At 45.2% G+C, this 25514-nt stretch overlaps 3 long non-coding RNA genes across 9 annotated transcripts in view; 1 reads left to right on the forward strand and 2 right to left on the reverse strand.

The window, feature by feature from the left end:
- LOC123595204 lies at positions 1-18050 on the reverse strand. 5 transcript variants are annotated; one of them, XR_006711082.1, is made up of 5 exons: positions 17233-18050; positions 6644-6748; positions 5563-5819; positions 4531-4809; positions 1-48 (listed from the first exon to the last, which is right to left on the reverse strand). It is a non-coding gene; the product is annotated as an uncharacterized LOC123595204 (long non-coding RNA). The 5 variants fall into 5 exon arrangements; XR_006711081.1 differs by having other exon boundaries at positions 4354-4809; XR_006711080.1 differs by lacking the exons at positions 1-48; positions 4531-4809 and adding an exon at positions 3813-4468.
- LOC123595203 lies at positions 8298-19453 on the forward strand. Of its 3 annotated transcripts, none has more exons than XR_006711076.1 (3): positions 8298-11628; positions 12114-12163; positions 19298-19453. It is a non-coding gene; the product is annotated as an uncharacterized LOC123595203 (long non-coding RNA). The 3 variants fall into 3 exon arrangements; XR_006711077.1 differs by having other exon boundaries at positions 19311-19453; XR_006711075.1 differs by lacking the exon at positions 19298-19453 and having other exon boundaries at positions 8298-10599; positions 11483-11628; positions 12114-13497.
- Positions 18261-25514, reverse strand: part of LOC123595205 — a 22023-nt gene continuing 14769 nt past the window's right edge. The window contains exons 2-4 of the long non-coding RNA XR_006711083.1: positions 23483-23612; positions 21776-21870; positions 18261-18373 (exon numbers count right to left, since the gene is read on the reverse strand). This is a non-coding gene — a long non-coding RNA (uncharacterized LOC123595205). The remainder of the gene's footprint in view (positions 18374-21775; positions 21871-23482; positions 23613-25514) is intronic.

Below are 25514 nucleotides of genomic sequence, written 5' to 3' on the forward strand. Positions count from 1 at the left end.
GGAGCCTGCTTGGTGTCGTAGACTCTAAGTCTAAAGTTCTCTTTTGGCCTGCAAAAGAGCAGATGCAGGATTAAAGTGAGAGATGGCTAATGTCTGGAAAAAGACCAAGAGCCTCGAATAAGGGTCCTTGCCCCATTTTTATTAGGATCAGAAGGCTTACAAACATGGCAATGGACATGCACAAAGGGACAATGCATCTGTGAACATTAACTTGTGGACATGAGGGAAAGGGAGTCTTGAAGATATTCGTGGTTAGGGGTTTGGGTTAATACAAAACAAAATCTGGGCCCCGGGCAGTCGGGAGGAGGGTTGTTTACAGCAGACTTGAGGCAGCATCTCTGTTTACCTTAGCCAGCCAAGGGGATGAGACAGGTAGGGGGAGTAACCTCAGGGTTAACAAGGCACCTTTTGTTTTGTTAACCATCTCCATTCTGGACTGCTTTGCCTGCAGGGCAGTGGGTCCATAGTCCAATTCACCAATTTACCTAACCTGGCCCTATTCTCCTGTGAAAGCAGCTTTCTGCTATAGTACTAAATTTGGGGTGCTTTCAGCCTGGATATATAATCTTGTTATTCCTATGTATTGGGCACCTTTGTGCCGTTTCTATTTCAGGCCTTTGCCTCTCTCTATTTTGGGGGGGCTCTGCACCCTCTCACCCAAAATAGGGGTGCTTTTGCACCTCCCTAATCCTGGCACCTTTGTGCCTCCCTACTCTCGGCGTGTCTTTGCACCCCCCTATTCTTGGAGTGCCAATCTGGTTTCCCCAAACTCAGCTGTGAGCATTTTATGACTTTGTATTTCTTTATGCCTTGTCAACCCATTGGTGTAAGCCCGGGGGATTCCTAAGCTTATCCCCCACAGTTTGGGATTCTCTCTCTCCCTGTCTCTATGCCCCTACCCATTTCTCTCTCAAAATAAACAAACTTGGAAAAAAATTTCTGGAGATAAAGATAGAAACAAAAACCATCAGGACTATAAAACCAAAGAGAAACTCACTTCTTCCAGGAGATCCAGGACAACCATTCCCTAATTTTCCCTTTTCCCATGCAGGGTTGAGATAGACAGGAACCATGACAAATACCTTTTATTTTATGCTTAATATTTAGTGTGGCTAGTAAAACAAAACACTTAGCAAGTGTTCCTTAGCTAAATAACGAGCAAACCTTCTGATAAGCAATAGGTACAAACCAAACATAGATGCTCAAAGGGGAGTATGATAATTACATGTTCATGCTAGAATTGAAAATTGCTTATATTTCAAGTATGCAATTTAAAATGGCTAAGTGATTTTTTTAAAAGTCTCAATCAGCACCTGGTGCCAACCCCTCCACTCTGTCGCAACGTCTGAGGCATGTCATGAAATAATTAAATATAATGAGAACTTCCTCAGTTAGGTAATAGGGACTTATCACTAAATTCAATTTAGTCACAAACACAAGGAACAATAAAATCTAAAGCAAACATCATATACTCAGGTTAATAGTAAAATGTCTACATTTCCAGAGCCCCACGCCAGGGGTGCTATATCCCAGGATAAGCAGGTCTGAGAACAAACTTAAATGTGTGTGTGTGTGTGTGTGCTCACATACACGTGCAGTTTGGCTTTGTAAGACATTTGACTTCAAAGGGTGTGATATTCAGAACAATTAATGCAAAATGAAGAGTTATGGAAGCACTTTGGTTTTTGTTTTTAAGTTTTTTATTTTTCTTTATTTACATAATCTCTACACCCAACATGGGGCTTGAATTCATGACTCCAAGATCAAGAGCTGTGTGGTCTTCTGACTGAACCTGCCAGGCACTCCGAAACTACTTTGAAAAGTGAAGCCCTCATTCACTTTGGGTAAGAAAATTTTATGTAGTGGCAATTTTCATTTTCCGAGTAGGAAGTCTTAACAAAAATACAGAGTTTTCTAAGTCAGTCATCAAATTGGCTGTCATGGATAGACCCTGTGGAGGCCCCAATGTCCATACCCTGTATCATCTCCACCTTGAATGTGAGTGGGATTTGTGATTTGCTTCTCACTGACAGAATATGGCAAGAGTGATGGGATGTCACTGCTGTATGTTACCTTATACAAGACTATGTGTGGGGTGCCTGGGTGGTTCAGTTGGTTAAGCGTCTGACTCTGGATTTCAGCTCAGGTCATGATCTCACAGTTTGTGAGATTGAGCCCCATGTCAGGCTCTGTGCTGATAGTGTAGCACCTGCTTGGGATTCTCTCTCGTTCTGTCTCTCTCTGTCTCTCTCTGTCTCTCTCTCTGCCTCTATCTCTCCATCAAAATAAATAAAATGAACTTAAAAAGAAGAATCAAACTTAAAAAGAAAGACTATGTGTTAACAGACTAGAGAGAGACACAGAGAGAGGGACTCCCCTTGCTGGCTCTGAAAAAGTAACCTACAATGATGTGAGATTGTCTATGGTGAGGGCCCCATGGCCAAGAATTTCAGGCAGCTTCTAGAAGCTGAGAGTGCCCTTTGGCAGAGAGGCAGCTAACAAATAGGGACCGTGGCCCCAAAACCACGAGGAAATGGATTCTGCCAACAACCCGAATGAGCTTCGGAGTAGATGCTTCCCTAGTCAAGGCTCCAGATAAGAACATGGTCTGACTGCCACCTTGATTACAGGTCGTGAGAGCGTGAATGGAGGATCCCGTTAAGCTATGCTCAGACTCCTCTGACACAAAGAAATGATATAATAAATTTGCATTGGTTTAAGTGGTTAAGTTCGGGGTAACATGTCACACAACAATAGAAAACTAACACACAGGGGTGCCTGGGCAGCTCAGTCGGTTGAGCGTCCAACTTTGGCTCAGGTCATGATCTCACGGTCGGTGAGTTTGAGCTTCGCGTCAGGCTCTGTGCTGACAGCTCAGAGCCTGGAGAGCCTGCTTTGGATTCTGTGTCTCCCTCTCTTTCTGCCCCTCCCCTGCTTGCGCTCTGTCTCTTTCTCTCAAAAATCAATAAACACTAAAAAAAAAAAAAAAAAAAAGAAAACAACACCCAGGTTGCAATGGGCTGAACCAAAGTCTAGATGTGTGGATGCAAAAGGCCTACAATTCCCTATCATGATCTAGATCAGGGATGGCAAACAAGTTTCATCTCCTCTTCCTATGCCAACTAGTGGTAGCTCTCTGGATTATCATGTGGTAGATGGAGTAGTTTACCAGAGGTGTCCATGCACAAATCCCTATATCCCCTGACTCTATTACGTTACATACCAAAAAGGTCACTTGGCAGATACAGTTAAGGTTATGGACCTTCACAGAGGGACACTATCCTGGGTTAGCTGCGTGGGGCCGGTCTGATCACAGAAGCTTTTAAAAGCAGAGAACTTCACCTGGCCAGAGGCAACAGACATGTGGGAAAAGGAGCGGTGGAGAGATGCAGATTGTGGGCGGGGCTCCACCAGTTGTTGCTGAAGGAAAGCCATGTGAAAAGCATGAGAAGGAATGAGAGCAGTTTCTAGAAGCAAAAACTGCCTCTCGGCTGACAGACGACAAGGAAATGAGGTCCTTAGTCCCCAAACTATAAGGAACTAAATTTAGCTAAAAACCTACATGAGCTGGGTGGTGAATTCATCCCCAAAACCTCCTGAAAGAAATGCAGGCCTGTTGACGACTTGATTTCAGCCCTGTGACACTTTTTTTTAAATGTTTTTTCACTTTTGAGAGAAGAGTATGAGTGGGGGAGGAGGAGAGAGAAAGGGAGACACAGAATCCAAAGCAGGCTTCAGGCTCCGAGCTGTCAGCACAGAGCCCGATGCAGGGCTCGAACTCACGAACTGTGAGATCATGACCTGAGCCGAAGTCAGACGCTTAACCGACTGAGCCATCCAGGCACCCTGTCAGCCCTGTGACATTGTACACAACGGATCCACGGAGCGACATATTACCTAGACTGCTGACCTACAGAACCGGGAGATAAGAAATTCGTGTTGAGTGACTGAGTTTGTGGCGGTTTGTTATGGCAGCAATGGCAAGTTAATACAAGCTGTGTTCGAGAGGATTCCAAGGCCACATCTGGGTACTGTGGGAAAGCGCTCATCGACTCATCAAAGCTATGTGCCATGGAAGCAACATATGGGTGGCTTACATGGTTCTTCATTTGTCCCCCATGATCTACGTGCTGTGCTCAGGGGTAGAAATTGCGTAGCTATTGTTTCTGTTTGGAGAGCCCTGCCCCAAGGTATCTGTAAAGGCTTGTCCTCTCACTTTCTTCTGGCCTCTACTCCAAACCAATTCACCAGGAGGTCTTTACTGCACATTCTAACTAAAATTTCGTCTCTTCCCCCTCTCCTGGAAACATTTTACACCATGTCTCTGCTCCATGTTTCCCCTTTAGCTCTTACCACCTCGTAATATCCTTATCTGCTTGGCTTATTGCCTGTGTCCCCACCGGTAGAAAGTAAGCTCCGTGCCGACAGAGGTGTTTGTGTCTTTGGTTCGACGCTGTATTCCCAGAACCTACAACAGGTTATGCCAAGAGCATAAATGATGAAATAAAGAAATAAAAGAAATAAAATTACCATTAAAATGAAGAGGCTTTTTTTTTCTAGTTTGTCAAGTTCACACATCCCAACATCCTACAGTCATCTCCTGTGGAGGGGCTCTAAGGGGGGGGGGGGGTCGGTTGGCACAGAATACAGAAGGCATAACTGTGGCGGGCACACATGCCCATGGTGGAGCCATCACAGCTGGCAGCATGAATGGGAGCCAAGTCACCACACCCCCATCAGGTCCCGGGAGGACTGGAGGAGAACGTGGTCATAATACGCAAATGATTCCTCTGGCACTAGTCCTTTCCCCTGGAAGGAAGCAGAACGTGTGACAAAGTTGGACGTCTTCCTGGCCAGTTCGGTCCCTGGTGCTACAACACAGGGAAACCCTTAGGATTCTGGGCCAGTTCAGCTGCTTAGCCATGTAGAGCCTTCTTCTCACTCCAGGCTCCAACCAACTGTGGCTGTACTTTGCTTAAATGCTATAAATAACCAGATTAACCCATCTAGGAGATGTGGGCCACAGACACTAAGCTCATGAAAAGAAAGGCTAGAACGTTCCCCAGGATGATGGGATTTATAGCAGGGTTACAAAGTAAATGGCCAGCACTACAAAATAACACTTGTGGGAGAGCCTTGGTGGCTCAGTCGGTTAAGCGTCCGACTCTTGGTTTCAGCTCAGGTCATGATCTGTTTTGTGAGTTCGAGCCCCATGTCATGCTCCATGCTGACCACGTGGACCCTGCTTGGGATTCTCTGTCTCCCTCTCTCTCTCTGCCCCTTCCCCACCCATGTTGTCTCTGTCTCTCTCAAAATAAATGAATAAACTTAAAAAAAAAAAAAGCACTTGCCCTGTGGAGGACTGCTGATTTCAGGGTCAGCAGAGGTGGATTTAGATTTGTGTACCCCTAAAGTGAGATACAAGCATCATTCTTGCTGGATACAGAAAACAGATTCAGGCCTGGCTGCAGGCCTGGGAATGTCCTGGTGAGCCTCTTCAATGAAGTTCTTGAGAAGCAGGTTCCCATTGGGAAGTGAGCTTCCAGATGAGTAAGCACTTACCTGACTACAGGTGGCCACAAAGGGCACTTTGGTTTGGGGCAGTTGAGGCAGTGAACTTGGTCGTCCATGATCTGGCTTCCAAAGTAGTCTCTCAAGGGGTGCCCAGGTGGCTCAGTCGGTTGAGGGTCCGACTCATGATTTTGGCTCAGGTCGTGATCCCAGAGACATGGGATTGATCCCCACGTTGAGCTTTGCGCTGAGTGTGGAGCCTGCTTATGTTTCTCTGTCTCTCCCCATTGTCTGCGTGCTCTCTCTTTCTAAAATAAAATTTAAAAAAATATTCCAACGTTTATTTATTTTTGGGACAGAGAGAGACAGAGCATGAACGGGGGAGGGGCAGAGAGAGAGAGGGAGACACAGAATCGGAAACAGGCTCCAGGCTCTGAGCCATCAGCCCAGAGCCCGACGAGGGGCTCGAACTCACGGACCGCGAGATCGTGACCTGGCTGAAGTCGGACGCTTAACCGACTGCGCCACCCAGACGCCCCAAAAAAATATTCCAAAGTAGTCTTTCAAACAGGCTCTGCCGTGTACATGCATTCACTGGCCAGCTTGAGCCAGAAACTGATATTACCTGGGTACATTTTCTGTTAAAGCACTTTTTTTTTTCTGATTTTGATCAAAGTCCAAGACTACTTGGAACAGAATCAATAATCACACCACATCTGGCACAGCTCTGTCATGTGCATCTTCTTCTGGACTTTTCCATTGCTCCTCCAATGCCTAGTTCCCTTTTGGGAGGGGCTGGGACTGTCCTTTTCTACACGTTCCCCTGAGCACCCATCTTGAGCTCAAAGCGAGAGATCATGTTCAGATATGTGAGGGTCCCTTCCTTAAGAAATTGCACCCATGCAGACAGGACTGCTCTCACATTCTTTCTGCAGGTTTTCTAAGTGCTGGAAGAAAGCAATTAGCTGCAAGAAATAAGGACACTGGTAAATTTGGAAAAGAAAGAATATGTTGCTTTCAACTCCTGACTCGTAACTAAAAAAAAAAAATTGGTATTCCCGAAACTCTCTGAAAATTGATTCTGTCACTTCTGTGACATCCTGTGCTGCAGAAGGAACTAATCATCTTATACCTCTGCTTAGAAATGTTTGCCTGGCCTGGTTGGCTCAGTCGGTGGAGCATGTGACTCTTGATCTCAGGGTCGTGATTTCGAGCCACACGTTGAGCATGGAGACTACTAAAAAAAAGAAAAAGAAATGAGAAATGTCTGCCTCAGTAAAGTCACATGATATGAGAAAGAAACATGATAAAAACAAGACATGATTGAAAGACTCTACATGCATTGAGGACATTAAAAAATTTTTTTTAACGTTTATTCATTTTTGACAGAGACAGAGCATTCGCAGGGAAGGCATAGAGAGAGAGGGAGACACAGAATGTGAAGCAGGCTTCAGGCTCTGAGCTCTCAGCACAGAGCCCGATGTGAGGCTCGAACCCATAAACCGCGAGATCATGACCCGAGCCAAAGTTGGACCCTCAGCCAACTGAGCCACCCAGGTGCCCCTAGAACAGTTTAGATGAGAACTATAGCAATGAGGGATTTTTCTTCATGTTTTTGCTTTATTTTAAAATGTATCGTAGGGAGGCAAAAGAGAACTGGGTTGGTAGTAGAGTGTTTCTTTTTTTTTTATTTTTATTTTTTTTATTTTTTTTTTCCAACGTTTATTTATTTTGGGGACAGAGAGAGACAGAGCATGAACGGGGGAGGGGCAGAGAGAGAGGGAGACACAGAATCGGTAACAGGCTCCAGGCTCTGAGCCATCAGCCCAGAGCCCGACGCGGGGCTCGAACTCACGGACCGCGAGATCGTGACCTGGCTGAAGTCGGACGCTTAACCGACTGCGCCACCCAGGCGCCCCAGTAGTAGAGTGTTTCTGATTCACTACAAGCCTGTCCTTTAGATACTCTGGAATAATTATTAGAAATAGAAAGATAAAAAATACATGCTATCATGCTTACACCCATTACAAGTGCCCAAAAGGGTCTGACTCAGAGGGGAAGGTCACATTTCTCAAGTTTAAGCAAAGTAAAAAGCCTTTGACTGTTTCTTCTTTAAAAGTGGTCTGATCAATTTAATTTGGAGGGCACCTGTGTGGCTCAATCGGTTGAGCTTCTGACCCTTGACTTCTGCTCAGGTCATGATCTCATTATTCATGAGTCTCTGGGCTGACAGCATGGAGCCTGCTTGGGATTCTCTCTCTCTCTCTCTCTCTCTCTCTCTCTGTCCCTTCCCCACTGGCTTGCTCACCTTCTCTCTCTCTCCCTCGAAATAAATAAATAAACTTGAAAAAACCTTTAATTTGGAAAGGGAATATGGAGGGTTTTAAACTGAGAGATTTACAGTATTTTTCAGCAGAACAACTGTGATTAGAAAGGGTTTTTTTTAAAGGAAATGTATAAAAATATACCTTCTGCAAGACAACGTTCTTTAAAAAACTGATGATATAAAATTAACAAGGAGTGGGGCACCTTTGTGTCTCAGTCAGTTGAGCATCCAACTCTAGCTTGGGTCATGATTTCATGGTTCATGAGTTCTGATGAGGGAGCGTGGGGCAAGCTGAGGGCAAAGTACATGCTAACAGCACCACCCCTTTCCCCCCCTCCCCCCCCAGGAGTATGTGTGCTATTCCTCGGACACTCCTGGCTGCCCAAGGACAGGGGAAAGGAAAGAAAGCAGATAGTTGGCCGATAGAGATGACAGTCATGCAGGACAGGAGTCTCCTTCAGTTCATGGATAACTTAGAAAACTGCAAGAAAAAGGCAATCTTCTCCGTAGCCTAATCTCCAGAAACCTATAGACTCCGTTTCCTAGAGCCCTAGTACCACCCTCACCAAGATGGGAGGGGGTTTAAGTGCCAGCCATGATGATGTGGGAAACTAAGGCAAGTGAGAAATTAAATTCCCTTACTGCCTACAGCCCACTGACAAGTCCTCGAGGCCAGCAGAGTGACCTCCCTCTAGGAGCTCAGCTGCCTCGATGATGACACTTTGCTAGGGGCAAAAGGAAATCTTGGGTTAACATTATCCTGACGCCCCAGGATCCTGTAAGTCTACTGTACCATATAAAAATTCTTTTGGAAACTTCCTTTATCTCAACTCCCCGGAGATATATGCTGGCAATCATACTCCAGGCTTCTGGCCCCTGATATACATCTGAGGGGTCTCATGACTGAAGTTTTACTAAATGGTAATACATTGCATTTTCCTACCAGCAGCTGGCCCCTCAAGATCCTGGAAACCTTGCTTCCAAAATTCCTTAGAAACTTATGCTGTTCCTGACCCCCCTCCTAACCTGAGGGTATCTAATCCGTTACTCGTCACAACCCCAGTGCAGCTCTTTTGCCCACGGGTCCTGTCCCCGTGCTTTCATAAAATGACCTTTTTGCACCGAAGATGTCTTCAAGAATTCTTTCTTGGCCATCAGCTGTGAATCCCAACATCACCCCAAGACCTCACCAAAACCATCAGACACGCTGGGCTTTGTCCCCCACTGCTTCTCCCCGGGCAGACATCTGGTGAGGACACTGCCCGGAAAGAAGGTAGAGGCTTCAGCCTCTGGGGGAGACGAAGCCTCAGAGAGGCTCACCTGAGGAAGAGGACGGGCGTGCTCCCAAGGGAGGCGGCACAACACCTCCCTGATGGTGATGAGAAGTGACCCTCTGCTTTGCTGTAACCACCCACAGTAATAAAGACAGAAAAGGTAAAGTGGGAGGGCCAAGGAGGGACTAGCTGCCCTACACACACACACACACACACACACACACACACACACCTTGGCCCAGTCTTTCCCTAAGGGCCTAATCCAGGAACCGAGCGAGAAGGAGGCGGCTGCCGGCTACATGGAATGTATCTGCTGGGGCGTCGGCTGAACTTAATGGGGGCTGGAAGGAAACAACTGGCTGCCGGAGCACAGGAGACAAAAATCCCCAGTAGTGTGGGAGGTGGGGATTCCTCCCGGAGGAGGCTTCGCCCTGGGTCACATACACCTGGGTGAGGTGGCGTTTCTGGTGTGGGGGGCTGCCCAACCGAAGGTGGGCCTCGTGCCGACTCAGGCCGACTCAACGGAAAACGTTAGCTGAGGCCTCCTCTCCCTGTCCCGTGTCAGTACGTGGTCCTTCGGCCGCATGGGTATGTGGTCTAAAAAAGCCAGCGCTTGGAGCCCAGTTTGGGGGGACCCAAGTTTACCGGAGGTCAAATCTGCATGAACATAAGCCAAAGCACAAAGCGGGCCAACTGAAGAATCGGCTGGTACTGATGAGGGAGCGTGGGGTGGGCTGAGGACAGAATGCAAGCTAGCACCCCCCCCCCCCAGGGTGGGGTATGTGTGACATTCCTCAGGTACTCCTGGCTGCCCAAGGACAAAGGAAAGGAGAGAAAACAAATGGTTAAGTGATAGAGATTACAGTCATACAGGGCATGAGTCCCCATCAGTTTGCAAATATCTTAGTAAATTACAAGAAAAAGGCAATCTTGTCAATAGCTTAATGTCCAGAAACCTATAGACTCAGTTTCCTGGAGCCCCAACATCACCCCTCCATAATGATGTGGGGAACAAGGGCAGGAAGGCAATGGCAGGTAAAATTAAATTTCCTTATGACCTGCAGCCCATTGACAAATACTTGAGGCAAATACAGAGTATAACATTTCTCCAGGAAACCCTGCTGCCCTAATGCCAATGCCTTACTAGAGGGAAAAACAACCTTAGCTTGACAACAGCAAGGTCTCAGGTATCTTAGGAATCCTCTTTAGCACATCAAAGTCCCTCTGCAGGCCTCCCTTTTGTCTTGACCTCCCCAACTCCAGAGTATATAACCAGCCACTCTTCACAACCCCAGTGCAGCTCTTCCTGCCCACGGGTCTTGGTCCCGTGCTTTAATACAATCACCTTTTTGCATCAAAGACGTCTTCAAGAATTGTTTCTTGTACGTCGCCTCCAGAACCCCCACCATCATCCCAAAACTTCATCATATGGTGCCCAGCTTGGGGCTACAAGTCCTTCCATCTGGACTCTGAGCTGGTGCAAACCCCGTGAGTACTTTCTCTTTTCTCCCTATACTCTCATTTCAGGGGCTTTTCGAGGAGTATGGTCTTACTAGAGAACACTTTCATGTCAATTGCTCAGGCCGCAATCCTCTAGCCCATAGCTACTCTATGGGGAGGAGAAAGCCTGCCTTTTGGCTGGTAGTACCCTCCCAGGAATAGTAATAAGACCCGGAAACTTGATGCCCTCTCTTCATTCCTGTCCTTATACAAAGTTGTCTGTCTTGGGCACGGGACAGCCACCTAAGTCACTAGGAAGGCTGCCAATCTTAAGACTCCCGTGTGTGGTTTCCTCCTCATTGGTCTAACGTGATCCCCTCCACATCTCTGGTCTAGCCGCTTCTGGCCGAGAGACCTCCACTGGGAGCCGGCCGAAACCAGTACCCCATTGAATGGAAACCATAGCGGGGACTGTTTTCTAGGGAAGTTGGCTATAAAGACTAGGTGTTGGAATGTCGCTTAGATTATGATGGATTTCCATCTTTACTGTTTTCCGTCAGTGTCCTCTACTAACTACTTAAATTATAAAATTGTGTTATCCCTCCTTGTAAAACTTTTCTAGTGTTTTCCATGGTTAAAGACGGAGGTTTCTTCTCTGCCTTCTCAGCAAGGCTAACTCAGGTCCATACACCAGGCACCCATCTGTAGCCTAGGATGCAATGGGGAAGCGGCGGGACGCTAGTATCCCTCCTCAGGGGCCCTTAGGGGCTGGTCAGCAGTCATAACGATTTCATTCGAGGGATGCCTCAGGTTGCTTTGACACCTCAGGAACCTCTGACATATCCTGTACGTGGGATGCCACCAGGGAGTTGGGGGATTCTCGTGGTAATGGACCTTCACTACTTCTCTCTCTCTCTACTTTTCTCTCTAGGAGGAGCATGGGAGCATCTCTTCGGTCCCCAAGGGTTCTCCTTTGAGATGCCTTTTAACCACTGGGAACAATTTGGATTGCAAAATGTAGACAAGGACTGATCTCCTGTAACACTGCATGGCCTTAAACAGGGCAAAGGAACACAGGTACCCTAGGTCTAGCCTTCACGGCTCTGAATCAGGACCCAGACCAAAAGGCCTCTTGCAGAGAGGCTCTGGACCTCCCACCATCACCCCAAAACCCCATCAGTACTAGTGTTGTATATTTCTAAGGCTGGTTGCATAAAACAACTCTTACTGTATTTGCAAGATAGAAAGGGGGGCGTCCACTAACATTTTCTTCAGACAAACACGTTATTGCCTCAATTATACGTGGAATCTAAAACAAAAACAAAAACACCCCAAACTCCTACAAAAAGAGATCAGACTTGTGGTTAGCAGGGGAGGTAGGGAGGGGGAGCTGGACAAAGGTGTTCAAGAGGCACAAACTCGCGCTGTAAGAAAAGGAAGTACCAGGTGCAATGCACAAGGGCCATCTATAGGCAGCCCTGCAGGAGGGAGGATATGGAAGCTGGTAAGAGGGTCAGTCCTAGCAGCTGTCATCACAAACATCGTTTTCTTTGCATCTATAGGAGATGCTGGATGGTGACTAACTTATCGTGGTAATCACCTCACGACGTATGTAAGTCACATTATTATGCTGAACCCCTTAAACTTATACAGGGCTGCGTATCAATTGTCTCTTAATAAAAAGGGGGAAATTTTTCTTCAAGAATTCATGCGTCGAGTTTGGAGACGGAGGAGAACAAGATGCCTTTTTTCTGATTTGTTTCCTGTGGCTCCTTTTCCCTTCAGAACTCCATTGAGAGAGCACTAGGCAAGCCCGGGGGGCGGAAATCAACTCAGCCAAATTCACCAAACTGAAGGGTTTCTTTTCCTGAGCTTTGCTTTGCCGGCCTGACAAAGCAGAGAGGCCCGGGCCTCCCAAGCCCTGGCCAGACCTGCCCGGGAGCCCCGTGCCCGGTCTCCGGGGCCCGCTTTGTCCGGCTGCCTGTCTGGCCTCCCCAGGTCCACCTGTGCTCGACCTTTCCGTCTCAAACCTACTCACACTCTCTGCAGCAAGGCCAATAAGCCCACCCTGAGTTTTCCTTTTCTGCTTTATTTTCTCCTTATTCTATTTTTTTTTCTCCAAATTATCCTTTGATACAATTTAGGGTTTTCTATGGTCACAAACAATCCTCCCTTGATCCATTGACCCACAAATCAGCCATCACTGACTAAGCCAATGAAAAAGTATTTGGAATTAATACATGGAAGAATCCAGCCTGAGGTAATAGCCAGCCCCCATCAGTGACAAGTTCCAGACAAGGTCTTCAGCATAGGTCACAAAAAGGAAGATAGAAATTTGAGGTGTTAGAAATTTCTCAGTAGAACTTTGACTCTTGCATTTGGTAGTTACAGAATTTTGAATGTGACCGATATCCCTAAGGCATAATTCTCCCCTAACATTTCTACCTTTGTTAGGTGGGTGGAACTTTGCTTGAAATTGTTTTTTATAGTCTGTTTCCTCTAACCTTCAAGGTACTCCTCGCTGTTTTAAGAATTAAAATCGACAGGAAAAAAAGAATTAAAATTGACAGGAGACAGACTAACAGGAGAATCAAAATTACATATATGGGGAGAAGCCACCATAAACATGAGAGATTTCAGACAGATAAAATGAGGTATAAATGTCCTTCTGGACTAAGGAGGAGGAGTGAGGAGTCTGGGCTTCAGAGGGAAGGAGGACAATTCACAGGAAGAATGGAAAGATGTTTGGTAAACAAATCTTTATGGGTCATAGAGACAATGGGACTTAGAGAAGAATTTTAACAACCAGATTTTACTAACTTCCTGCCTACCACCCCTAGTTCATATTATAATGTAGTTGTCCTTGGTGACTGCTCCTTTCCTGGAGCGGGTGCTCTATCTAAATTCTTTTTTTTTTTTTTAGTTTTTTAAAATGTTTATTCATTTTTTTTTTAACGTTTATTTATTTTTGAGACAGAGAGAGAGACAGAGCATGAATGGGGGAGGGGCAGAGAGAGAGGGAGACATAGAATCGGAAGCAGGCTCCAGGCTCTGAGCCATCAGCCCAAACAAAGCCTGACGCAGGGCTCGAACTCACGGACCGCGAGATCGTGACCCGGGCTGAAGTCGGACGCTTAACCAACTGAGCCACCCAGGCGCCCCTAAAATGTTTATTCATTTTTGAGAGACAGAGAAAGACAGAGCAGGAGCAGGGCCAGGGCAGAGAGAGAGGGAAACACAGAATGTGAGGCAGGCTCCAGGCTCTGAGCTGTCAGCACAGAGCCCGATGCAGGGCTCAAACCCCACAAACTGTGAGATCATGACCTGAGCCGAAGTCGGATGCTTAACCGACTGAGCCACCCAGGCACCCCTCTAAATTCTTTAAGCAGTTAGTGGGAAGGTCTTCCCCCCACCCCAGCCCTAAATCCCAAATATTCTCTTCTATGTTTTTTCTAAAGTTTTTAAATTTTACTTTTAAGCCCATGATGCATTTTGAGTTGACTGTTGCATAAGAAGTGAGCTCTGATTCAAGGTCAGCTTTTTACCTACGGATGTCCACATCCGACTGCTTCCGCATCACTTGTTTAAAAGTCTACCTTTTTGGGGCGCCTGGGTGGCGCAGTCGGTTAAGCGTCCGACTTCAGCCAGGTCACGATCTCGCGGTCCGTGAGTTCGAGCCCCGCGTCGGGCTCTGGGCTGATGGCTCAGAGCCTGGAGCCTGTTTCTGATTCTGTGTCTCCCTCTCTCTCTCTGCCCCTCCCCCGTTCATGCTCTGACTCTCTCTGTCCCAAAAATAAATAAAAATGTTGAAAAAAAAAATTAAAAAAAAAAATAAAAAAAAAGTCTACCTTTTTTCCATGAAATTGCTTTTGCAGCTTTTGCAAAAATAATTTGAGCATATATGTGTGAGTCTGTGTTTGGGCTATCTGGTTCTACTGATTTATGTTTCTTTCCTTTTGCCAATACCACACTTTCTAAATTTCATTAAGTATATAATAAAACTTCACATCTGGTAGAATAATTCCTCCTCCTCTCATTCTTCTTCTTCTTCTTCTTCTTCTTTTTTTTTTTTAATTCTTTTAGCTCTGGGGATGCCTGGCTGTTTGAGGAGTCCTGACTTCAAGCCCCACGTTGGGCGAGGAGCCTACTGAAAAAAAAATTCTTTTAGCTCTTCTGGGTCAATTGTCTTCCCATATAAATTTTAGAACGTCCTAGCCTATGTCTGCAACAAACATTGCTGGAATTTTTATAGGAATTGCATTAAATATACAGATCAATTTAGGGGAATTTGAGGGTTACTGTTTCACTTTCATGAGTTATTCACTCATTCATTCCCTGACCATTGGGGAAACGATGTGTTTGATAGTCTGGATTTTCTATTATTTTCCCCTAAACCACGTTATGGTTTCTTCTAGTTACATTACTGACAGATTGTGTCCTTTTGGAGCACACGTCTGTCAGTTTTCCCTTTCTTTCCAGGGAGAATCTCCTGGTCCAGGTGTATGCTCCTTCATCCTAAAATGCGGCTTATGGGGGCGCCTGGGTGGCACAGTCGGTTAAGCGTCCGACTTCAGCCAGGTCACGATCTCGCGGTCCGTGAGTTCGAGCCCCGCGTCAGGCTCTGGGCTGATGGCTCAGAGCCTGTTGCTTGTTTCCAATTCTGTGTCTCCCTCTCTCTCTGCCCCTCCCCTGTTCATGCTCTGTCTCTCTCTCTGTCCCAAAAATAAATAAACGTTGGAAAAAAAAAATTTTTTTTAAATGTGGCTTATGTTTTCTGTGGGAATCCTGGCGTCTTGTCCGGTGCCCCTAACTTGGGTTGAATAAACTCCTGCATGTGTCTCCACAGCGGTGGGCACAGCGGGACTCTTAGTTCATGTCTTTTCACCGTCCAGCTGTTGCCTTGCACCTGCACTCTTTGGGTTTTAACTCCACACATGTACAATTTAGGAGTCTCTCAAGAATTTGAGAGAAGTTTGGGGCACCTGGGCGGCTCAGTCGGTTAAGCATCTGACTCTTGATCTCAGCTGAGGTCTCCATCTCAGGGTCCTGAGTTGAAGCCCCATGTTGAGTGTGGAGCCTACTTAAAAAAAAAAAAAAAAAAAAGAACTTGAGAGAAGCTTCTATGCAGATTTGAGAGCTTCCCTTCCTCCTCTCCCCATAGAACCTCCCTTTCCTAGTTTATCCCCAACATTCGCAGCCATCCTAGCACCCCCTGAACGCTGTTCTCTGCCTGCAAAGACCATGGAGACTCCAGCTTTGCTCAGTTTCTATGGCCACATGCCACACAGCATGGGGGTTATTTTGGGGCAACAAACCTTGCAGATGGGGATGTGAACTATTCCCTTCTTCCAATGGTCTGATCCCTTTCAATTTCTACCTCCTTTAGGTCACTCTCTAATGCCTGCAAGCAGTTTTTCACTTTTGCCAGAATTTATACTTGTTATTGGCAAATGGGTTAGTTGGACATAAGCCAGTCCACCATCATCCTCTTTGTTCTTTTTTCTCCTTGTGAATTTTATATTTTTAATCTTTTTGTTTAATGTTTTATTTTTATTATTTGAGAGAGGGTGAGCTGGGGATGGGCAAAGAGAGAGGGTGACAGGATCTGAAGGGGGCTCTATGCTGACAGCAGACAGCCCAATGTGGGGCTCGAATGTGATGGGGTTTTGGGGTGATGGTGGGGTGGTCTGGAGCCGATGGCCAGGTAAGAATTCTTGATGTTTTGGTGCAGAAAGCTGATTTCATTAAAGCATGGGGACAGGACCTGGGGCAGGGTAGAAAGGGCTGCACTGGGGTTGTGATGAGTAACTGATTAGATACCCTTAGGTTGGGAGGGGTTAAGTTTCTAAGGAATTTTGGAAGCAAGGTTTCCAGGATCTTGGGGGGCCAGCTGCTGGTAGGAAAATGCAGTGTATTACCATTTAGTAAAGCCTCAGTCATGAGACCCTTCAGATGTATATCAGGGGCCGGAAGCTTGGAGTATGATTGCCAGCATTTATCTCTGGGGAGTTGAGATAAAGAAAGTTTCCAAAGGAATTTTTATATGGTACAGTAGACTTACAGGATCCTAGGGCATCAGGATAATGTTAACCCAAGATTCCCTTTTGCCCCTAGCAAAGTGTCATCATCGAGGCAGCTGAGCTCCTAGAGGGAGGTCACTCTGCTGGCCTCGAGGACTTGTCAGTGGGCTGTAGGCAGTAAGGGAATTTAATTTCTCACTTGCCTTAGTTTCCCACATCATCATGGCTGGCACTTAAACCCCCTCCCATCTTGGTGAGGGTGGTACTAGGGCTCTAGGAAACGGGAGTCTATAGGTTTCTGGAGATTAGGCTACGGAGAAGATTGCCTTTTTCTTGCAGTTTTCTAAGTTATCCATGAACTGAAGGAGACTCCTGTCCTGCATGACTGTCATCTCTATCGGCCAACTATCTGCTTTCTTTCCTTTCCCCTGTCCTTGGGCAGCCAGGAGTGTCTGAGGAACAGCACACATATCCCACCTGATGGGAGGGTGGTGGGGGGGTAGTGCTGTTACCCTGTACTTTGCCCTCAGCTTGCCCCACGCTCCCTCATCGTATCCCCCCTGAACAATTTTGACCCTTAAACCTTTATGGTTGCTGAAGGTGGAAGGTCTCATATTCTGTAGCTTCTTTCTGCTGAGTAAGGGCATAGAGATGTCCCTACCTTTATGGGTCAATATTGGTCAGGGAACATACAGGGGAGTTAAGGTGGAGGCAGCAGAATCCAAGGCGGACAACGTGGATGAACCTTCTTGAGTAGAAAGGATCGTCTGTTGGCTTGAAGTTCCTGCAGTGATGGAGTCTTGGCACCAGGCAGAGAGACAGAGACATGGGAGAAAACAGCCAAAGATAATGAGAATAACTAGAAAGATTAGCCCAAATAAAAGTCCCTTGGTGGTTGACAAGAATCCTCTAGTCTAGGAGTTTAACCAATCACGAAAGGGAAGAGAGGGATTGTTTAAAGTGCCAATTCGAATATCCACGGCAGTTAGAAATCCAAAAATATTTTTGTGTTCATCTGGAATGTATACGCCGCATTTCGTTTTTATGACAGCTCAAGTTCCACCTTGTACAGCAGCTAAAACATCTAATGCCATTCTATTTTGTAGAATGGCTGTATGCATATGAGGTATTTTAGCATTTAATAATATAATGTTACTTTGAGAGCCACTTAAGTCCTTCACTGTGTAGCAGGTGGTGTTTAGCCATCATATAGACTCTGTTTAGTAAGCAATTAGGTAATTAATAAGAGGTCCTTTTACAGAAATAAGAAAAATATAGGTTAGTGGTTAGAGCAAATTAGAAACCTAGTGTCTACCAGTGAGATTTTTAGATGTGAGGCTTGAAGCATCCTCAGATGGGAGTGGGAACAGGCAGCTGGAATCAAATTGGTCGTACTGGTTTGTAACTCAAATGTCTGGGGTGATCCTTTTGAACGACCCATCATGAGAAGGAATCGTGAATAGAAATTGGGAAAGGGGAGGGGCGCCTGGGTGGCGCAGTGGGTTAAGCGTCCGACTTCATCCAGGTCACGATCTCGCGGTCCGTGAGTTCAAGCCCCGCGTCGGGCTCTGGGCTGATGGCTCAGAGCCTGGAGCCTGTTTCCGATTCTGTGTCTCCCTCTCTTTCTGCCCCTCCCCCGTTCATGCTCTGTCTCTCTCTGTCCCAAAAATAAAATAAACGTTGAAATTGGGAAAGGGGAATGAAAAAGAAAGGTACAACCATTATTTCCACTTGAAGAGAAGTTGGAGGTCTTCTACAGGTTTACGGGAATAGGAAGGCACATTAGTTTGCTCATTGATTTCCTGTAAAGGGGGTACAGGTTTTATTTAGATACGGGAGCCCATGAAGACTGCTCCTCTAACTTGACTGCAGTGGGAGTACATAATATGACCCAATATAGACCCTTCCATTTTAGAATTAAATCCCCTGTTGTATTGGGCTTTCAATCCTTTAAATAAACCAGGTCTTTTGGGTTTATGTGGGGTGGGTTTCTAGTAACTGTCAGATCAGGTTTAGGGAGGATATGGTTTGCATACTGAGAGATTTATGAATTAACCTCAAGTGAATAATTTAATAAAGCACCATAGTCTTTATCTATTTATCTATTACAGTGAGAAAAGTCTTTTTATGTACAACTGTTGGAGGAATCCATCCCATTTCCAGTTGTTTAAATAGTATGCCCATGGGGTTATTATTCCCACAGAATAACAAGCAAGACAATTGTCCATACCTGTACTTATTGGGACAATTTTTCTGAAGTTGTCTAGTTTAGGCAAACAACAAACATTTAAAGACAACCAGAACTAGAATTTAACATCCATATGGTACATTATTGAAACAGTTTTTCTCTCTTAAAAATCCTCATTTCCAGGGACAGCCAAATCAAGACTAATTCTTTTGTAAAACAAATCCAGTTTAACAAACTTGGCCTAATTATTTACAAATGCTCAGCAAGAATAGCGATTGATCATAAGGGTCTTTTAAAGTTTGCTTTGCCAACCTGGGTGGCTCATTCAGTTGAACATTCGACTTCAGCTCAGGTCGTGATCTCATGGTCCATGAGTTCGAGCCCCGCGTCAGGCTCTGTGCTGACAGCTCAGAGACTGGAGCCTGTTTCAGATTCTGTCTCCCTCTCTCTCTGCCCCTCCCCCACTCACGCTCAGTCTCTCTCTCTCTCTCTCTCTCTCTCTCTCAAAAATAAATAAACATTAAAAAAAAATTTTAAGTTTGCTTTGCCAGAATCTGCCTCTCCAGGCCAGAAGCCAACGCAAGTACTTGCCCTCAGACATGCCTGCAACACCTGTAGAATTGGGTGAATTCCTCTTCACAAGGTCCCCAAGATATCCTGAGGTTCCTGCCCCTGCCAGGAAGTGACATTCTTTACTCACCTGGTAAGCCTGGTAGGAATTCTGTAAGCAAGGTATCAGGCCAACATTTCCAAGGGGCTTTATGGCTCCAGGTTTCATAAAGTCAACCTTAACTCCTTAGAGCTGTAGGGTCATATCTGAGTCTATGCATGCCTCACAAATACGACATTCCAGTCAAAGCCTTGGGAAAGCAACCAGTATTTCCAATGGTGTCCTGTTACAAGAAGATTCTTATTGAAATTATGCAAAAAGTATGATTGCTGGAAGAATACTCACTGAGACTTTTTGAATTTTAGAGGGTTCAGGTAGAGAGAAAATATAAATGCTTCAGTTTACAATTGAATAATTTATGAAATTTCTGTATATTATATATATCGAAAGAGAACATTTCCTCAATCTGGAAGAGCAAACATTAGACAACCAGCAATATTTCCAACAAGAGTCGCAAAACTATAATCTTCCTCAGTTCATTTAGTCCCATGTTCCTAATTCTTGTTCAGTTTGAATGCAACTTTTTAGTTCTGGAAATTCTTACCCATTTTAGTTTTAGGATTTTAAAGATGTCAAATACCTGTATTTGTCTTAAAAGTCCTTTTTATGAATCTCCTTGAAGATGAAATTCATTTTGTGAAAGAATAAGAACAATTATAAATGACCAAAATCTCAGAAATGGACATTGTGCCAGATCTGAGGAGAGTTCATTATGATGCAATTGACAAGGAAACTGTTCTTTCTGTGACATATAACACTTCAATAATCAGAATATCAAGCGAGGACCTTATACCAAAACATTAAAATTTTAGGAACGGCAATACATAGTTGAGCAGTTATAGCACTTACTCATGAAATACAACCTAAGGTTTACCATTATTTGAGAGTGCTTTTCCAAGTAACTTAACATACCAAATAAAAAAACTTCATTTACAATTTAAACCCTGGGAAGTTTGTTAAAATCTTAGAAAGTTTATAAAGCACATCCTACATGGGATTACAGATCATTACAAGTCTTTATTTATTTACCCAAGATGCCAATAAGAGATTCAAAGGCAAATATGTAGGGTTATGTACTTGTTAGGGAAGCTACGCTCCTTTAACACTGAGAAGTTTTAACTAAGTAATCAAAGACCTGAAAAAGTCAAAACATAAGCTTTGGTTTTCCCTGCAGACAAAAGAGAAAAATGCCTTTGTTTACATTTTCTTATCAAGAGCAGATGAACAGTCCAAGAAAACATTGTCTTTTGAGCAGAAAGAATGGCAGAATTTTAATCTTGTACCAGGATACTTTTAAAATCCATTCATCTCAACCTTAGTCCATCCTGACCACACATATAGTTCCTTTCCAAAGATATCCCTTCACGAACCTTCTACAAGTTTCCTTTGCCTTCAGATTTTCTCCCAAGCCAGTTCTCTCCAAATAACAGTCTCATTTAGGACAAAATTACTTTCTTTTACCTTCAACAAAAAATGTATTTCCATTCCTTGTATCTTTCTTACATATCACCTACTTTTCTACATACAGAGTTTTTTCCTCATTTCCATCAGTCTTAAGTACACTTAGCAGAATTTTAACTCTTAGAAACCTTCATCTCCCATGAAAACGTAGTAACCAATTGTAAACTGTTACCCCACAGTTCTTTAGATGGCAAATTTGCAAATCAATTAAGCACAAAAGCATGCTTACCAATAGACCCAGCCTTAGTTTCTCTGCAGTAAGTCAAAAGCACAAACCTACATCCAGTAATCAATGCTTTAGCTTCTTATCTCATTAGATATCCAATGAATTTAATCCCATGTATCATGCAATCAAAACTTTAAAGTTTTAGGTTACCAAAGGCTTTGAAGGCTATCTTAACAATTACCCATAAAAACTTTGAGACAGACAAAATTAACCATTAAGTCGTCTCTTTGCTAACAAATTGCAACAGAGATAACATGAGTTTACTTGACCTTCAGTGAACCTTGGTAGAATAAGTTTCATATAAATTTTTTTTAATGTTTATTTCTTTTTGAGAGAGAGAGAAAGACAGAGTGCGAGCAGGGGAGGGGCAGAGAGAGAGAGGGAGAGGCAGAATCCAAAGCAGAATCCAAAGCTGACAGCGCAGAGCCAGACACAGGGCAAGAACTCACAAACCTCGAGATCATGACCTGAGCCAACGTTGGATGTTTAACCAACTGAGCCACCCAGGTGCCCCTAAAAGTTTTATATTTAATGCTGGTAACTCTAAAGACAGATCTATCTTAATTAAACCAGCAAACTTAAATTAGCTTAAGCACCGAATATGTTTCATCTGCATCCATTTAAAAGTCAATCAATTTTTCCCCATTGTCAGTTTTTACCTGGGACACCAGTGTGGGAACCTGAGGTGGGCGGTCCAAGTGGATGCTCTTCACTCCTTGACATTGAGGGTGGGGGGAGGAGCCAGTGGTGCTGGCTGAAGATGGTATAGGAACCAGTAATGTAGGTCACGCCCAAGGTGGTGCAGAAACAGGAAGAGGGGGAGGGGAAGGCAGGAGAGATGAGATGCCCCCGGAAGGCAGACAGAATTCCCAGTTCTAAACCTTGTCCACTCGGACAGAGGAGCAGACGCCATGTTTTTTCCACCAACGTGGAAATACGGAGTCCATGTTAGGCCGGAGTAGACAGGGAATTTCCCGGAAACAAATGGAGTTTTGGCAGCTGCTTGGGAATAGTCCTTAAAGTCCCCGTCCTGAGGTAGACTAACCAGAGTTGGCTCCAATTATCATAGCCATTAACCTGGGAAATGAATGAGGGAGAAGCCCTCACATCTATTAGGAGGAGGAACAGGCAGAAAGAGTCAGTGTCTCCTTTGTCAGGGATGGCCGGAGCTTCCTCCAGCGACTGAGTTCTACTGGGAGGACGCCTATTTAGATCATTATCATCCGGTATATCACAAGGGAGTTTACTGGCCTGGTCACTGCCTAAACATGTTCTGCAAGAGGCCCTTGGGTCCAGGTCCTGATTTAGAGTGGTGAAGGCCTGGACCTAGGGTACGTCCGTCCATTTGCCCTGTTTACTAAGGCCATGCAATGTTACAGGAGATCAGTCCTTTCCTACATTTTGCAATGTTTTCATTGGTTTGTTTCCAGTGGTTAAAAAGGCATCCCAGGGGAGAGTCCCTGGGGACCGAAGAGAAGCTCCCATGCTTCTCCAGAGCAGAGACAGAGAAGTAGTGAAGGTCCATTACCACGAGAATCCCCCTGACACGTGGCATCCCACATGCAGGATATGTCAGAGGTTCCTGAGGTGTTAAAGCGACCTGAGGCATCCCTCAAACGAAGTCGCTATGATCATGGACCAGTCGCTATGGCCCCTGAGGAAAGATGCTAGTGTCTCCCCACCTCCCCATTGCATCCTAGGCTACAGGTGGGTGCCAGCGTATGGACCTGAGTTTGTCTTGCTAAGAAGGCAGAGAAGAAACCGCTGTTTTTAACCCATGGAGAATACTGGAAAAGTTTTACAAGGGGGAATCACCCAATTTTGTAATTTAAGTAGTAGTTAGTAGAGAACATTGACTAAAAACAGTAAAGACAGAAATCCATCATGAGCTAAGAACATTCCAACACATGTAGTCTTTACAGCATACTTCCCTAGAAAACGGTCCCCAGTTGGGTTTTCATTCAATGGGGTACTGGTTTTGGCCGGCTCCCAGTGGAGGTCTCTCAGCCAGAAGCGGCTAGACCAGAGATGGGGAGGGGATCATGTTAGACCAATGAAGAGGAAACCTCAAACAGGAGTCTTAAGACTGACAGCCATCCTGGTGACTTAGTGGCTGTCCCGTGCCCAAGACAGACAACTTTGTATAAGGACAGGAATAAAGAGAGGGCATCAAGTTTCCGGGTCTTACTACCATTCCGGCCAGGGTACTAACTTCCAGCCGAAAGGCCGGCTTTCTCCTCCCCGTAGAGTAGCCACGGGCTAGAGGATTGTGGCCTGAGCAACTGACATGAAAGTGTTCCAGTAAGACCATACGTCTTGAAAAGCCCCTGAAATGGGAGTAAAGGGAGAAAAGAGCAAGTACTCACCGGGTTTGCACCAGCTCAGAGCCCAGATGAAAAGACTCGAAGCCCATGTTAAAGTCACAAAATGATGGGGTTGTTGGGTGATGGTGGGGTGGTCCGGAGCCAACGGCCAGGAAAGAATTCTTGAAGACGTCTTTGGGGCAAAAAGGTGATTTTATTTTATCTTTATTTCAAAAAATTTTTTTAATGTTTATTTTTTTTGAGAGAGACAGAGTGTGAGCAAGGAAGGGGCAGAGAGAGAGGAGACACAGAATCCGAAGCAGGTTCCAGGCTCTGAGCTGCCAGCACAGAGCCGGATGTGGGGCTCAAAGTCATGAACTGCGAGATCATGACCTGAGCTAAAGTTGGACGCTTAACCGACTGAGCCACCCAGATGCCCCAAAAAAGTGATTTATTTTATTAAAGTGTGGGGATAGGACCCGTGGGCAGAAAGAGCTGCACTGGGGTTGTGACGAGTAACTGATTAGATACCCTCAGGTTGGGAGGGGGTCAGGGACAGCATAAATTTCTAAGGAACTTTTTAAGCAAGCTTTCCAGGATCTTGAAGGGCCAGCTGCTGTTAGGAAAAGGCCATTTTTACCATTTAGTAAAGCCTCATTCACGAGACCCTTCAGATGTATCAGGGGCCATAAGCTTGAAGTATGATTGTCAGCATATATCTTGGGGGAGTTGAGATAAAGGAAGTTTCCAAAGGAATTTTTACATGTTACAGTAGACTTACAGGATCATGGCGGGGGGGGGGGGTCAGGATAATGTTAAGCCAAGATTAACATTTTTGCCAATAGCAAAGTGTCATCATCAAGGCAGCTGAGCTCCTAGAGGGAGGACACTCTCCTGGTCTCAAGGACTTGTCAATGGGCTGTAGGCAGTAAGGGAGTTTAATTTCTCACTTGCCTTAGTTTCCCACATCACCATGGCAAACACTTAAACCCCTTTCCTTTGTTCTTGGGTAGTCAAGAGTGTCCAAGGAATATCACCCATATTCCACCTGCAGAGGAGGCGGGCTCCTGTCAGCCTACTTTGCCCTCAGCTTGCCCCACGCTCCATCATCAGTTTGAAGCACCTGTTCCAGAGGACGGCAGCCTCCGTCCTGGGAGGGACAGGAGTAGCAACCTCTCTGCCCTTTAGCCACTTCCAGGAGCACTAGCCAGCTCAGCCCAAGGATGGGGGGCCTCCATACCCCTGTGGGGAGAGGCTAGAGTGATGTCGTCTTCAACAGCAGAGGCAAGTGTGACAGCAGCAGAGACAAGCTTGCCGTTTACTAAGGTGACTGCTCCCAGTGTCCTCAGCATTCAGCCTCAGCCTGCCGTCTCCGCCCCGTGGGCTCCTTTACCTGCCACGGTGGTCCCCAGGGAGAAAGACATCCTCTTGTCTCAGAGCGCTGAAGCGGAGGAAAAATAAGTTTCCCTTTACCCTTCTATGTCTGGCTATGTAGGGCAGCACAATTCGGACCCCCTCACCATACACATACCTGTCTCATTGGAGTGTGGATTCTTTTAGGTAGTTATATATATATTTTAATTTAAATCCAAATTAGTTAACATATAGTGTAATAATGATTTCAGGAATAGAATTTAGTGATTCATCACTTACATATAACACCCAGTCCTCATCCCAACAAGTGTTCTCCTTAAAGCCCCTCACCCATTGAACCCACCCCCCCCACCCAACACCCCTCCAGCAACCCTCAGTTTGTTCTCTGTATTTAAGAGTCTCTTACAGTTTGTCTTCCTCTCTGTTTTTATATTATTTTTGCTTCCCTTCCCTTATGTTCATCTGTTTTGTGTCTTAAATTCCACATATGAATGAAATCATGATATTTGTCTTTCTGTGACTTTTTCGCTTAGCATAATATACTCTAGTTCCATCCATGTTGTTGCAAATGGCAAGATTTCATTCTTTCTGATCGCCAAATAATATTCCACTATATATATATATATATATATATATATATATATATATACATATATACATACACACACACACACACACACACACACACACACCATATCTTCTTTATTCATTCATCAGTTGA

The sequence above is a fragment of the Leopardus geoffroyi genome, chromosome X (assembly GCF_018350155.1).
Source record: "Leopardus geoffroyi isolate Oge1 chromosome X, O.geoffroyi_Oge1_pat1.0, whole genome shotgun sequence".
NCBI classification, from domain to species: domain Eukaryota; kingdom Metazoa; phylum Chordata; class Mammalia; order Carnivora; family Felidae; genus Leopardus; species Leopardus geoffroyi.